The sequence below is a fragment of the Benincasa hispida genome, chromosome 11 (genome assembly GCF_009727055.1).
Source record: "Benincasa hispida cultivar B227 chromosome 11, ASM972705v1, whole genome shotgun sequence".
Lineage (NCBI taxonomy): Eukaryota > Viridiplantae > Streptophyta > Magnoliopsida > Cucurbitales > Cucurbitaceae > Benincasa > Benincasa hispida.
This window is the reverse complement of record NC_052359.1, coordinates 27,180,887-27,192,427: the sequence shown is the minus strand read 5'-3', so window position 1 is coordinate 27,192,427 and position 11,541 is coordinate 27,180,887.

Genomic DNA, 11,541 nt, shown 5'->3' with positions numbered 1-11,541 from the left:
TGAAGAGGAACCTTGTTTTTATTTCTTGTTTAATTGAACAATCATACTCAGTTTCTTTTAATTCAAATGAAGCGTTCATTATGAAAAATGGTGTAACCATTTGTTCAGTTAAACTAGAAGATAACTTATATATGTTAAGACCAACTAAATCAAAAGCACTTTTAAATCATGAGATATTTAAAACTACTAATACTCAAACTAAAAGACGAAGAATTTCTCCAAGTAACAATGATATGTACCTTTGGTATTTGAGATTAGGTCATATAAATCTTGATAGGATCGGGAGATTGATAAAGAATGGACTTCTAAGCAAGTTAGAAGATAATTCATTACCTCCATGTGAATCATGTCTCAAAGGAAAAATGACTAAAAAATCTTTTAGTGGAAAATGTTATAGAGCCAAAGAGTCCTTAGAGCTCATACATTCAGATCTTTGTGGTCTGATGAATGTAAAGGCTAGAAGAGGGTACAAATACTTCATCTCTTTCATAGATGTATTCGAGTTATAATTACTTATACCTAATGGAACATAAGAATAAAGCCTTCGAAAAGTTCAAAGAGTATAAGGCTGAAGTTGAAAAATTATTAGGTAAAACAATTAAAACACTTCGATCTGATTGGGGTGAAGAGTACATGGATTTAAAATTCCAGGACTATTTGATAGAATATGAAATTCAATTCCAACTCTCAGCACCTGGTACACCTCAGTAGAATGGTGTATCAGAAAGGAGAAATAAAACCTTATTAGATATGGTTTGTTCTATGATGAGTTATGCTCAATTGCCTAACTGTTTTAAGAGCATGTAGTAGAGTCTGCAGTTCACATCTTGAACAATATTTCCTCAAATAGTGTTTCTGAAACACCTTTCAAGTTATGGAAGGGGCATAAACCAAGTTTACATTACTTCAGAATTTGGGGTTGTCCTGCACTTGTGTTAGTGACAAATCCTAAGAAGTTGGAAACTTGTTTAAGATTGTGCCAATTTGTTGGTTATCCTAAGGAAACGAGAGGTGGTCTATTCTATGATCTTCAAGAAAATAAAATATTTGTAATTACTTTTTAGAGGAAGACCACATGAGAGATCATAAACTACAAAGCAAAGTAGTATTAAGTGAAGCTACTGAAGAATCAACAAGGGTTGTTAATGAAGTTGGTTCTTCATCAAGATTTAATGAAAGAGCTAGCACTTTAAGTCAGTCTCGTCCTTCTCAATCGTTGAGAGTGCTAGAACCTGCCCGTTACTTGGATTTAACTGAAACTCAAGTTGTCATACCAAATGATGGCGTTGAGGATCCATGGTCCTATAAACAGGCAATGAATGAAATAGATAAGGACTAATGGATCAAAGTCATGGACCTTGAAATCGAGTCCATGTACTCCAATTTAGTATGAGAGCTTGTAAACTTACCTGAAGGGGTCAAACCCATAGGGTGTAAATGGATTTACAAAAGAAAGAGAGATGTAGTTGGAAAGGTACAAACCTTCAAAGCTAGACTTGTAGTAAAGGGTCATACCCAAAGGGAAGGCGAACCATGAGGAAACTTTATTCGTTGTTGCTATGCTTAAGTCTATTAGAATTCTCTTGTCCATAGCCACATATTATAACTATGAGATATGACAAGTGGATGTCAAGATTGATTTTCTGAATGGTAATCTTGAGAAGAATATCTTTATGTTTTAGCCTAAGGGGTTCATAACCCAAGGTTAGGAGCAAAAGTTTTGCAAGCTGTATCAATCCATTTATGGGCTGAAACAGGCATCCAGATCTTGAAACATTAGATTGATACAACGATCAATTTTTTTGGTTTTGATCAAAATGTTAATGAATTTTATATCTACAAGAAAATCATCAACGATAAAGTAGCTTTTCTAATACTTTATGTGGACGATATCCTACTAATTGAGAAAGATGTTGGGTACCTTACTGACATTAAGGAATGACTTGCAGCCCAATTCCAAATGCAAGATTTGGGAGAGGCGCAATATGTACTTAGGATCTAAATCATTAGGGATCGCAAGAACAAAACGCTAGCTCTATTTCAAGCAACTTATATCGATAAAATGTTGACTCGATATTTGATGCAGAACTCTAAGAAGGGTTTGTTACCTTTCAAGCACGGGGTTCACTTATCTAAGGAATAGTGTCCTAAGACACCTCAAGAAGTTGAGGATATGAGACGCATTCCCTATGCCTCAGTTGTGGGCAGCTTATGTATGTTATGCCCTACACAAGGCTAGACATTTGTTATATAGTGGGAATTGTCAGTAGGTACCAGTCAAATTCGAGATTAGACCACTTAACAATGGTTAAGAACATCCTCAAGTATCTTAGGAGAATAAGGGACTACAAACTTGTAATGGAGCTAAGGATTTGATCCTGACATGATACACTGGCTCTTATTTTCAAACTAATAAGGATCTAGGAAATCCACGTCAAGATTAATGTTTACCTAGAACAGGGGAGCTGTAGTGTGGTGTAGCATCAAGCAAGGATGCAGAAGCTGAGTATGTAACTGCTTGTGAAGCAGCAAAGGAAGCAGTTTGGCTTAGGAAGTTCCTAAGTGATTTGGAAATGGTTCCAAGTATGGACTTGTCTACCACCTTATATTGTGACAACGATGGGACAATAGTCAACTCTAAAAAATCTTACAGTAAAAAATGAGGAAAGTATATTGAGAGGCAGTGTCACCTGATACGAGAGATTATGTAAAGGGGAGAAGTGATTGTCACAAAGATTTCCTTAGAGCACAACTTTGGGAATCCATTTACAAAGACTAAGTGTTCGCAGGTCATCTAGAGAATCTAGGTCTACGGGACATGTACATTGCATAATCTAGGGAAATTGGGAGATGTGTAATGGGTATATGGATGCCCTAGTTTATTGTATTTAATATTATCTTACCTTTTGGATTGTGTACAACTCACTAACTAAAGTTTTAGTTCAAGTGAGAGTTTGTTGTGTTTTATGCCATAAAACTCGTAGATAATAAATGTTATTAATTGTCTGTCATCAATAAATAGTTATGGATGCTAATTCAATAAATATTATTGTTTGTATTATTATCTATTTTGTCTTAATAACCCTAAATCCAATAAACTAACATCCAAGGTTGTTTTATAAGTCCTAAATTGTATGTGGAGACATATAGAGATCAATGTTTAAGATACAGCCTAAAGGGTCTATAGGGATAAGGCTGGGTACCTTATCCTAGTAACATTATGGATACAACCCACTTTGTATTTAATATAAACGCAATGATCTAATGTGTTTGGTAGGTGACACGTGAGTGAGGGTATCCTATGCAATGAGTTTGCATAAGACTGGACTGCGAAATAGTAACACTGGATGTAACATCGTTGACTAGTTAGGTTTCTATTTCAATAGGATGACCTATGCGACTTAGTCTTAATTCTGAGTATATGATGAACTTCTGTTCATGAGGGATTGTCCTTTGATTTGTATGGGTGATGGTGGCCGGTTCGCCGACCCAATATGCTTACCATTTTGGGGACAAGACCGAATGAGGAGCTGGGAACATAATAATTTAAGATGAAATTCACTCTTTCCAGTATTAAGGGTAAGTAGATGAGTGTTCCCTTAAGTAGTGTCTTCAGGACTTGAAAAAAGGGCCCTATCCTCTCATTGGCCTGAGAAGGGTTTCTGTTTATTGGTTGGTGATAACTTGTAGAAATACAAGTTATTTATGTTGTCTTATTTAGATATTGCGGCCAAAAGAGAGAAAATATGCATCGATTGTATGAAAATTAACTAAGAAATACAATAATTATAAATTATCGCAAATACACCCACTAACATTATTAAAATGGTAGAAGAGGATATTTCTACTTTGTTTTGCAGGAAACCAAGTCACCGCTTGCAATCAAGGCTCAGAGAGAAAACTGAACAATGCATCTCGGTCACATTGTGCCCGTCAATCAACAATGAAGAGACGATTAACACAATGACGGCACAATGCGACAGTCGATCTCGAGCTGAATTTCAACCGCATGCGGTAATAAAAACAACACTGCATTGCGAACACCCGATCGAAAGATGCAGCTGAGCAACGCAAACGCGGAGGATTGTGATACGTGTACAACTAACCGTTGTACAGATTTGACGGTCTGATTGCATAATAGAAGGAATATTTATTCCTCCATCTTCGGAATTTCCATAACAATAAGTGGGATCCACAAGTCAAGAGTCAAAGTTTTTCACCTATAAATACCCTCATAGAATTCAGAGAAGATATACTTGATTCAAGGGCTAATTGATGCTAGATTATTGAGAGAGAGGTTGAGCTAAGTACTGATCGAAAGAAATCCGGGAAGAGAAGAGACAAGGCCGAGAGGTAAGTCTTAGTGCAATTCTGCCAAATCCCCACCGTGAAGCTCTATGCTTAAATCCCTGCTACCAGTTGAGCAAGCCTGAGAGGGAAGCTCATCCTTCTGCACGATCCATCCACACCGGCAAGCAAATCCTGTCTCTTATACACATCTAGATGTGTATAAGAGACAAGCTAAGTACTGATCGGAAGAAATCCGGGAAGAGAAGAGACAAGGCCGAGAGGTGAGTCTCAGTGCAATTCTGCCAAATCCCCACCGTGAAGCTCTATGCTTAAATCCCTGCTACCAGTTGAGCAAGCCTGAGAGGGAAGCTCATCCTTCTGCACGATCCATCCATGCCGGTGAACAAATCTCCATCCAGATCGACGCCAAGACGTTGACGCTTATTTATATTTGTTTCTAACTCTATTTCATTAATTGTATTTCATTCTCTTAATCTCTTCATTCACAAATCATGTATCAGACGTTAAATAGTTTTATTGAATGTCTCGATCATTTCCATTTCTACTTCTCTATCTATTTCTGTTCCTTCATTAATCGTTTTCTCCATGAAGTTTTCTTAATCCCTTGATAATTAATATGAATTAAACGAGTAACTTAATCTGTGATAAAGAGATAAATGTGTTTAGCGAAGGAATGCTAGATGACATCTTCACCTGTGAGAGCAGAAGTGAAAATGCCATTCTGATCCGTCGAGAGAAGGTTAGAAGAATGCGTTAACTAAAGCGAGTAGTACTTTTCAGAGATGGAAGCAACCTTACGTTCATTACGTTCGTCCCTGTTTCACCACAGAGATGTGGGAACGCGACCGATCACTGAGAGGTGTATGCCAAGGGAAAAGCGAAACCGTACTTGTATCTTTAACGCAATTAAAGAACTTGTGCTGTTTGTATTAATTATCTTTTCTATTTCTGCTTCGCACATAAGACTTGCCACCACATAACACGATCTTTGTATAATCTTCACAGTCAGCCTCAACCTTGGTATCTTGTATCATGAAACCTGTATCTTGTATCATCTTAGCTTAAGTTTACTTTATCACAATTCATTTTTATTATCGCATCTTTACCGCTTTACTTTACTTTATCGCATGTTTAAATACTTGTACACAACTCTTTTCTAAATTGAAAAAACCCTTGGTCGCATGTATCACAAACATAACGTAATAACCTTAAATAGTCCCTGTGTTTGACCTCGGATCACGCTGAGAAACTTGCGGTGGAATTACACTTGGTTCCAATCCAAGAAAACTTGTGACAACGCACAACATACTGCAAGAACATTCATTATTAACGCATATCTAGAAGTAGTATCGCATGGACTTGAATCTTGCATTGTAATTTTTATATTAAAAATTATGTCAACAGTTGGACCATAAATAGGTTGTTCAATAGAGAAGCACTGGTACTTAAGAAGTCAGAGGTAACCCAAGGGTAAAATAGTAATTTGACCAAGTTGGAGTTATGAACGCTCATGAAGAACTAACTTGTTGGTATTAGTCTATATTTGGACACAAAAATATGTCTAAGAAGAGTGTAGTTGTGGGTTTTTAGTGAAGTGTACCCACAGTTAATGAATGTTAATTAATTTGGTTAATGAGTTTAGCCAATTAATCTCATATCGTTGGAGATTTTGATTTATAGGTCCACCAGGTCCTCTTGTTAACTCACTAGAGGATACTTAAGAGGGATAATTTAAATTATTCAAATTAATTTGAAGAAACTACATATTAATATGATTAATATATAATTAATTATGGATATGATCTATAATTATATTGAAAAATAATATTTGAATAAGATTCAAATTAATTAATTCAAGTGAATTAGATTCACAAAGAATTAATTGATAAAGATGTTTTGCATATATACATGTGATGTTTATGATAATTAAATATATACATTAAATTGGGTTTAATGTATTAATAATTATTTAATTATTATGCAAATTAAAATTAAATAAGTGTTATTTAATTTGGATAATTAATTAAATAAGTATTATTTAAATAAATTGACTAATTAATTAAATAAGTGTTATTTAATTAATTATGGAAAAGGAAAATATTTGAAAAAGGGTTTGACCCTTCTCTGTATAAAGATCTTCCTATGGTCTTTTGAGAGATACACCAAAGCACTTTGACAATACACAACACCCTTGAGTTATTGTGCAGAATTTTCTCTAAGAGAATATTCTCTACTTTCCAAAAACTATCTTCTCCTTTCCCCCTTCCAATAGTTGGATACCACCTATCCCTCTATTGGAATCTCAGAGAATAACGAGGTTACTCTTGTGGTAGTGTTCGAGATTGTTCAAGAAGTTGTTTGCGATCAAGATCGTTGGAGGATCCGTTCATTAGAACTAGGAGAGGATTGTATTGTTCGTGACACTTGAGAATCTACAAAGGTAAGAATTGTTTTAATCTTTTCCCTAAAGCTGCTAATCTACATGTTTATATTCTGTTTTAGTTTAATGATTATGTTTATGTAAAAATCAAATTGTGGTGCAAGACAATCTCACGAAAGAGACACTTCTGTTGTGGGATTCGATCCCTTCAATAAGGGCGGTAAGCCCAAACACAAATCAAAATCAGATATACACTGGACACCTAGAAAATCCCCCATCGCCAAATGATTGGAGATTGGAGCTCTAACAAAATTTTCATTTTTAGTAATGGGTGATTAAAAAATATATATATGATGCTTGATTTTAAAAAAATCACAATTGAAATGAATATCACATTAGAGCTCCGATTGTTTTACGATGGAAGAGACACCCCTAACGATATTGGTCTAAGTGACTTCAGAGATTGGATTATTCGTCAAAAACCTCCTCCTTTGTGCTCTTAATAATTAATAATTAATTTATACTAAATAAATATGTATAAAATGTTTACTTAACTTTAAGCATAAGTAATCAGAAAACAAATTAACTACCGTAAAATTAAAACTGACACGTTAAATTACCACCATTACAAATTTATCCATATTGATATTATCAATAATTAAGAAAAATCAAGCTTATGTAGATATAGCAATTTGATATAGCAAATTTTGAAGAATCTAAATCTACGAGCATATGAAGTTAAATCATGAGAATTACATTCACTTCTTTATTAGTATATGTTTTTATTACTACATGTTTTTATGGAGGTAATTTATCACGAGAGTATGTTCAAATTAATTAACCTTTTAAGGGATTTTGGTGGTCCTATCCTTGAGTGTTTAACTAAAATAACTCAAAGGCATTCAACCTAACCAAGCATGATTGCTTTTTTGCTTTTTTTTTTTTCTTTTTTTTGAAAAATTGTATTATATGGCAAATACATTTTAAAAAATCAAACTCTTGACTTCAAATTTTTTTAATTGTAGGTGTGACAATCACATAACAATCATATAGAAATCAGATAGCAATCAAATTTTCAGGTAGAAGTTTTTTTACATGTTTGCAAAAGAGCAAGACCTAGGGACACACGCTCAATTTTCAATTTTTTTAAAAATTTAAAGTTGCAATTGCTTCCCTCTCCCTTTTTTTCATAATACAAACATATAGATAAAAATTTGAAGTTAAATGTGACTTTAAATTATGTATTTATGTTTAGAATTTGATAAAATGAACTATTGTAAAAAAAAAAATTGAATCTTCAGTCTCTCAGTTATATTGCTACATTCGAAGAGAAATTGAAACAATATTTAAGGAAATTATATCAAAATTGAATTGATGAGAAATACAATATATAAAACATAAACATTCATCTAAATAAATAAAATAAATGTGGAAAAAATATAAAAACGAATCTTAATACTAATCATACCTTAAATATTTTATCCCAAATGATTTAAAACATATTATTTTAAAAAAAAAAAATATTGATGATAAAATTTCAAGAGTTTGAATTAGAAATTTAAAAATTTTTGTAACTTTTTTCATATTAGTGCTAATAATTTATAAATTCGATATTAGATTTGATTCTTACAAAACTCAATCCATTTTCCCCTACATGATTTTTGATCATTATTCTAGTCAAAATTAGTATAGCTCAATTGACGTATTATTTATACTATCAATCTTGATGTTAGAGGTTCGATTATCTAATATAGAGAAGTTTATTGTTGTTTTAGACAAAATCTTGCAATAAGAGGGGATCAAATTGTTGAATTTTTGGACTATACTCATTCTGTACTAAATTATACTCAGTTTGACTTATATTATATTACTTTTATAATATCTACTTAAATTCGTAATTTAATGATTCATGCATTCCAAAATAAAGTTACCAATTTCCCCTACAAATAAACTATAATGAAACTTATATAATTTAAATTTATGTAATACATCTACCATCCACACATGTATAGATTCAACATACACTTTCATCGTTGTCAAAGGAAAAAAAAACATTTTCACTATTACTTAGTTAGAGATCTAACGTTAGACCTAAGAATATGTATTATTATAAAATAATTTGATTTGAAAATTAATTTTTAATTATTTTTAACTATATACTCCATAATATTTTATCTAAATCGTTAATATATGTAAATTAAAATATATAAACATGCAACCACTAGTATATTAAAAAATGAAGATGTTGGAAAAAAAAATTTGGACACTTTTATCACTACTCTACTTTACTTATTTACACAACATCATCATATAATTAATTATAATTAGTAAATTAATTCATTAATTCTTAATTATCAATAATAAGTTATAGAAACTTAAATGTTGAAATGTAAAGAGTCTTTCCAATGATAAGTTATTTTCCCTTCAATTAATAAATTTTAAAAATTTTAGAATTCAAACAATTTTGTAACTATCACCTTCCACTAGGAACTAAGAAAGGGATGTTAAACTCAAACAAAAAAGAACGAAAAAAAAAGAGCACTTGAATTTCCCACCATCTATCCAATTGACCTATATATTCAATTGATTAAACAAACCATGTTACTAAAGAAATCAACCCAATTAATGCATTTTCACGAGTCTTTTGACTAATTAAATCAAGCCATTTCATTTTCCAGATTCGGAAAGGAATACAAATGATTTATGCTTTTGATTATACTGTTTACTTTGATGCTAGAAGAAGAGAGTGATTTTCTACCTCTACGGAGGTACACATTATCTTGCCTATTATTTCTTGCCTTAAAGTGATGCCTCCAAGAGATTAAAGGACCGAGCTAGAGAAAATCCTGTATTTTACATAGGCTGCAAATACTGAACTCTCTTTTCCCTTTTCAGGCACTACACAGTCTCTACCTTAATGGATATCCGATAATTCAACCTCGACTCCTGAATGGTGGCTTAAGGAAGCAAGGAAGCTTACTCAATAGGAAAGGAAGAATGAAAAGAAGAAAATCCTCTTATCTCGTCTGCCTCATTAGTGGACCGATGTCTTAAGATGAACTATTCCTATATCTGCCGCTGGAACACTTTCTCTTGTCTCAAAGGGACATGATGAGGGGTTGGATTCATAATTAGATGAATCTGTTCAAAGAATAAAAAATCCAAGAGCCCCGAGACAATAAAGACTGAGAATATTGACTTAAAAATAAATTTTATTAAGGGCTCTATTATAGAATTAAGACCTAACCATTAATCGAGAGGCGATGGGAATGAGGGAACCCGTGAATACATAATATTCTATAACAAATCCCAATAATTCATTGGATAGGATGGTGGAAGAAATCCAAGACCAGTCCATTTATTATGAGAGATGGCCTTCACATACTCATGTATATAGCTTGTTTGCTTCAAGCTTATCAACATGTCAGACCTACCTGAAACTCGTTCTCAAAATGGATCTAATTGCACTTCACGCTCCGCGTTTTTTACGTCTTTTGGTCCTACTGACCAACCCATCTTTCTCCGAAGAAGTAACCCACTCGCTCAAAATTTATCCCTTCAATTGTGCAATAAGGCATCCACATGATTAAGAGTTTGCTTTCGTCGAGCCCCTCAATTCGAGCTTGAACAATGAAATGAAAGGCTTGACTTTAAAGTTCGATCTGGTTTTCAACATTTTTGCTTAAATAAATATGTGTTCATACATGGGTTTCTCTTGCACGAAATGAGCCAGTTCGAATAGGTTCATTGCTCCGACCTAGAATAGGATTAATCTTGCATGGGCACATAAGCCCCTAGTAGTTTACCAATTAAATTTAGTTGTCGAACATTCCCGGTCGACCAAGTGAAACATGTGGTTTCTTGGTCATGGCCAGCTACCTTCCTTCTATTCTATTTAGGAGCCATTTTGAGTGCTTAAGGCTCGTTCCCCCTTTCTTTCCTAGCACACAACTTTATTGCATGCATTTGGTGCGCTATTAAATAATATTCCTATAAGTGGTCAAACGAGATCCCCATCTCAAGGAAGTCCTCCACTTTGGTTGGCTAGTCGATCTTCCTCTCTCCAAATTGTAATTTTGATCATCCTCGAAAGATCATCTACTTTCTCTCTCTATCGGTCGAGCAATTACTTGGAGCCTCTGACTTTGCTACTTTCGAAACAAATTCGATTCACTCCCCATTCCCTCTTCAATAAAACTAGCCCTCGAGCTTTTAATAGTCAGAGGCGGGTCAGCTAGGTCTTTTCCTGTTGTTTTGTTCCTCTCACGAGAAAGACGCACAAAAGAGGTAGCCCTACTCAATCCTGAGGAAAAAGACTCCTTGAGTGTTAATTGGAAGCTAAACCAAAGCTAAGCTTATCGGCTCGTAGAGAAAGTAATTTTGCATAGGGTTGACAAAAATCCCCGCGTGGTCAGGTCCTCGCATCGAGGCAAAAAATCCCCGATTTGACTGGGGATGGGGGTCAAACTGGGGATAAAAAATGGGTCCCCGACCGGGGACAACCCCAAATCTAAAATATTTTTAATTATTAATTTAAATAAATAAAATAGTANATAATACTATTTTGTTATATTAAATATCTAAAATTAGAATATAAATAATAAAATTTAATTGATTTTAAATAAATAAATAATTAAAAACAAATATAAATGGTGAATTTTTCCCCGTGGGGACGCAATCCCTAGGGATTCCCCGACCCCGACTCTCCAAAATGGGGAATGGGGTGGGGACGAGGATTATAAATCCCCACGAAGATAGGGATGGGGAGTGCATCCCTGACCCTGTCCCGTCCGTTGCCAATCCTTCATAATATTAAATCCAAATTATTGAAAAATGTACATTATATCAAT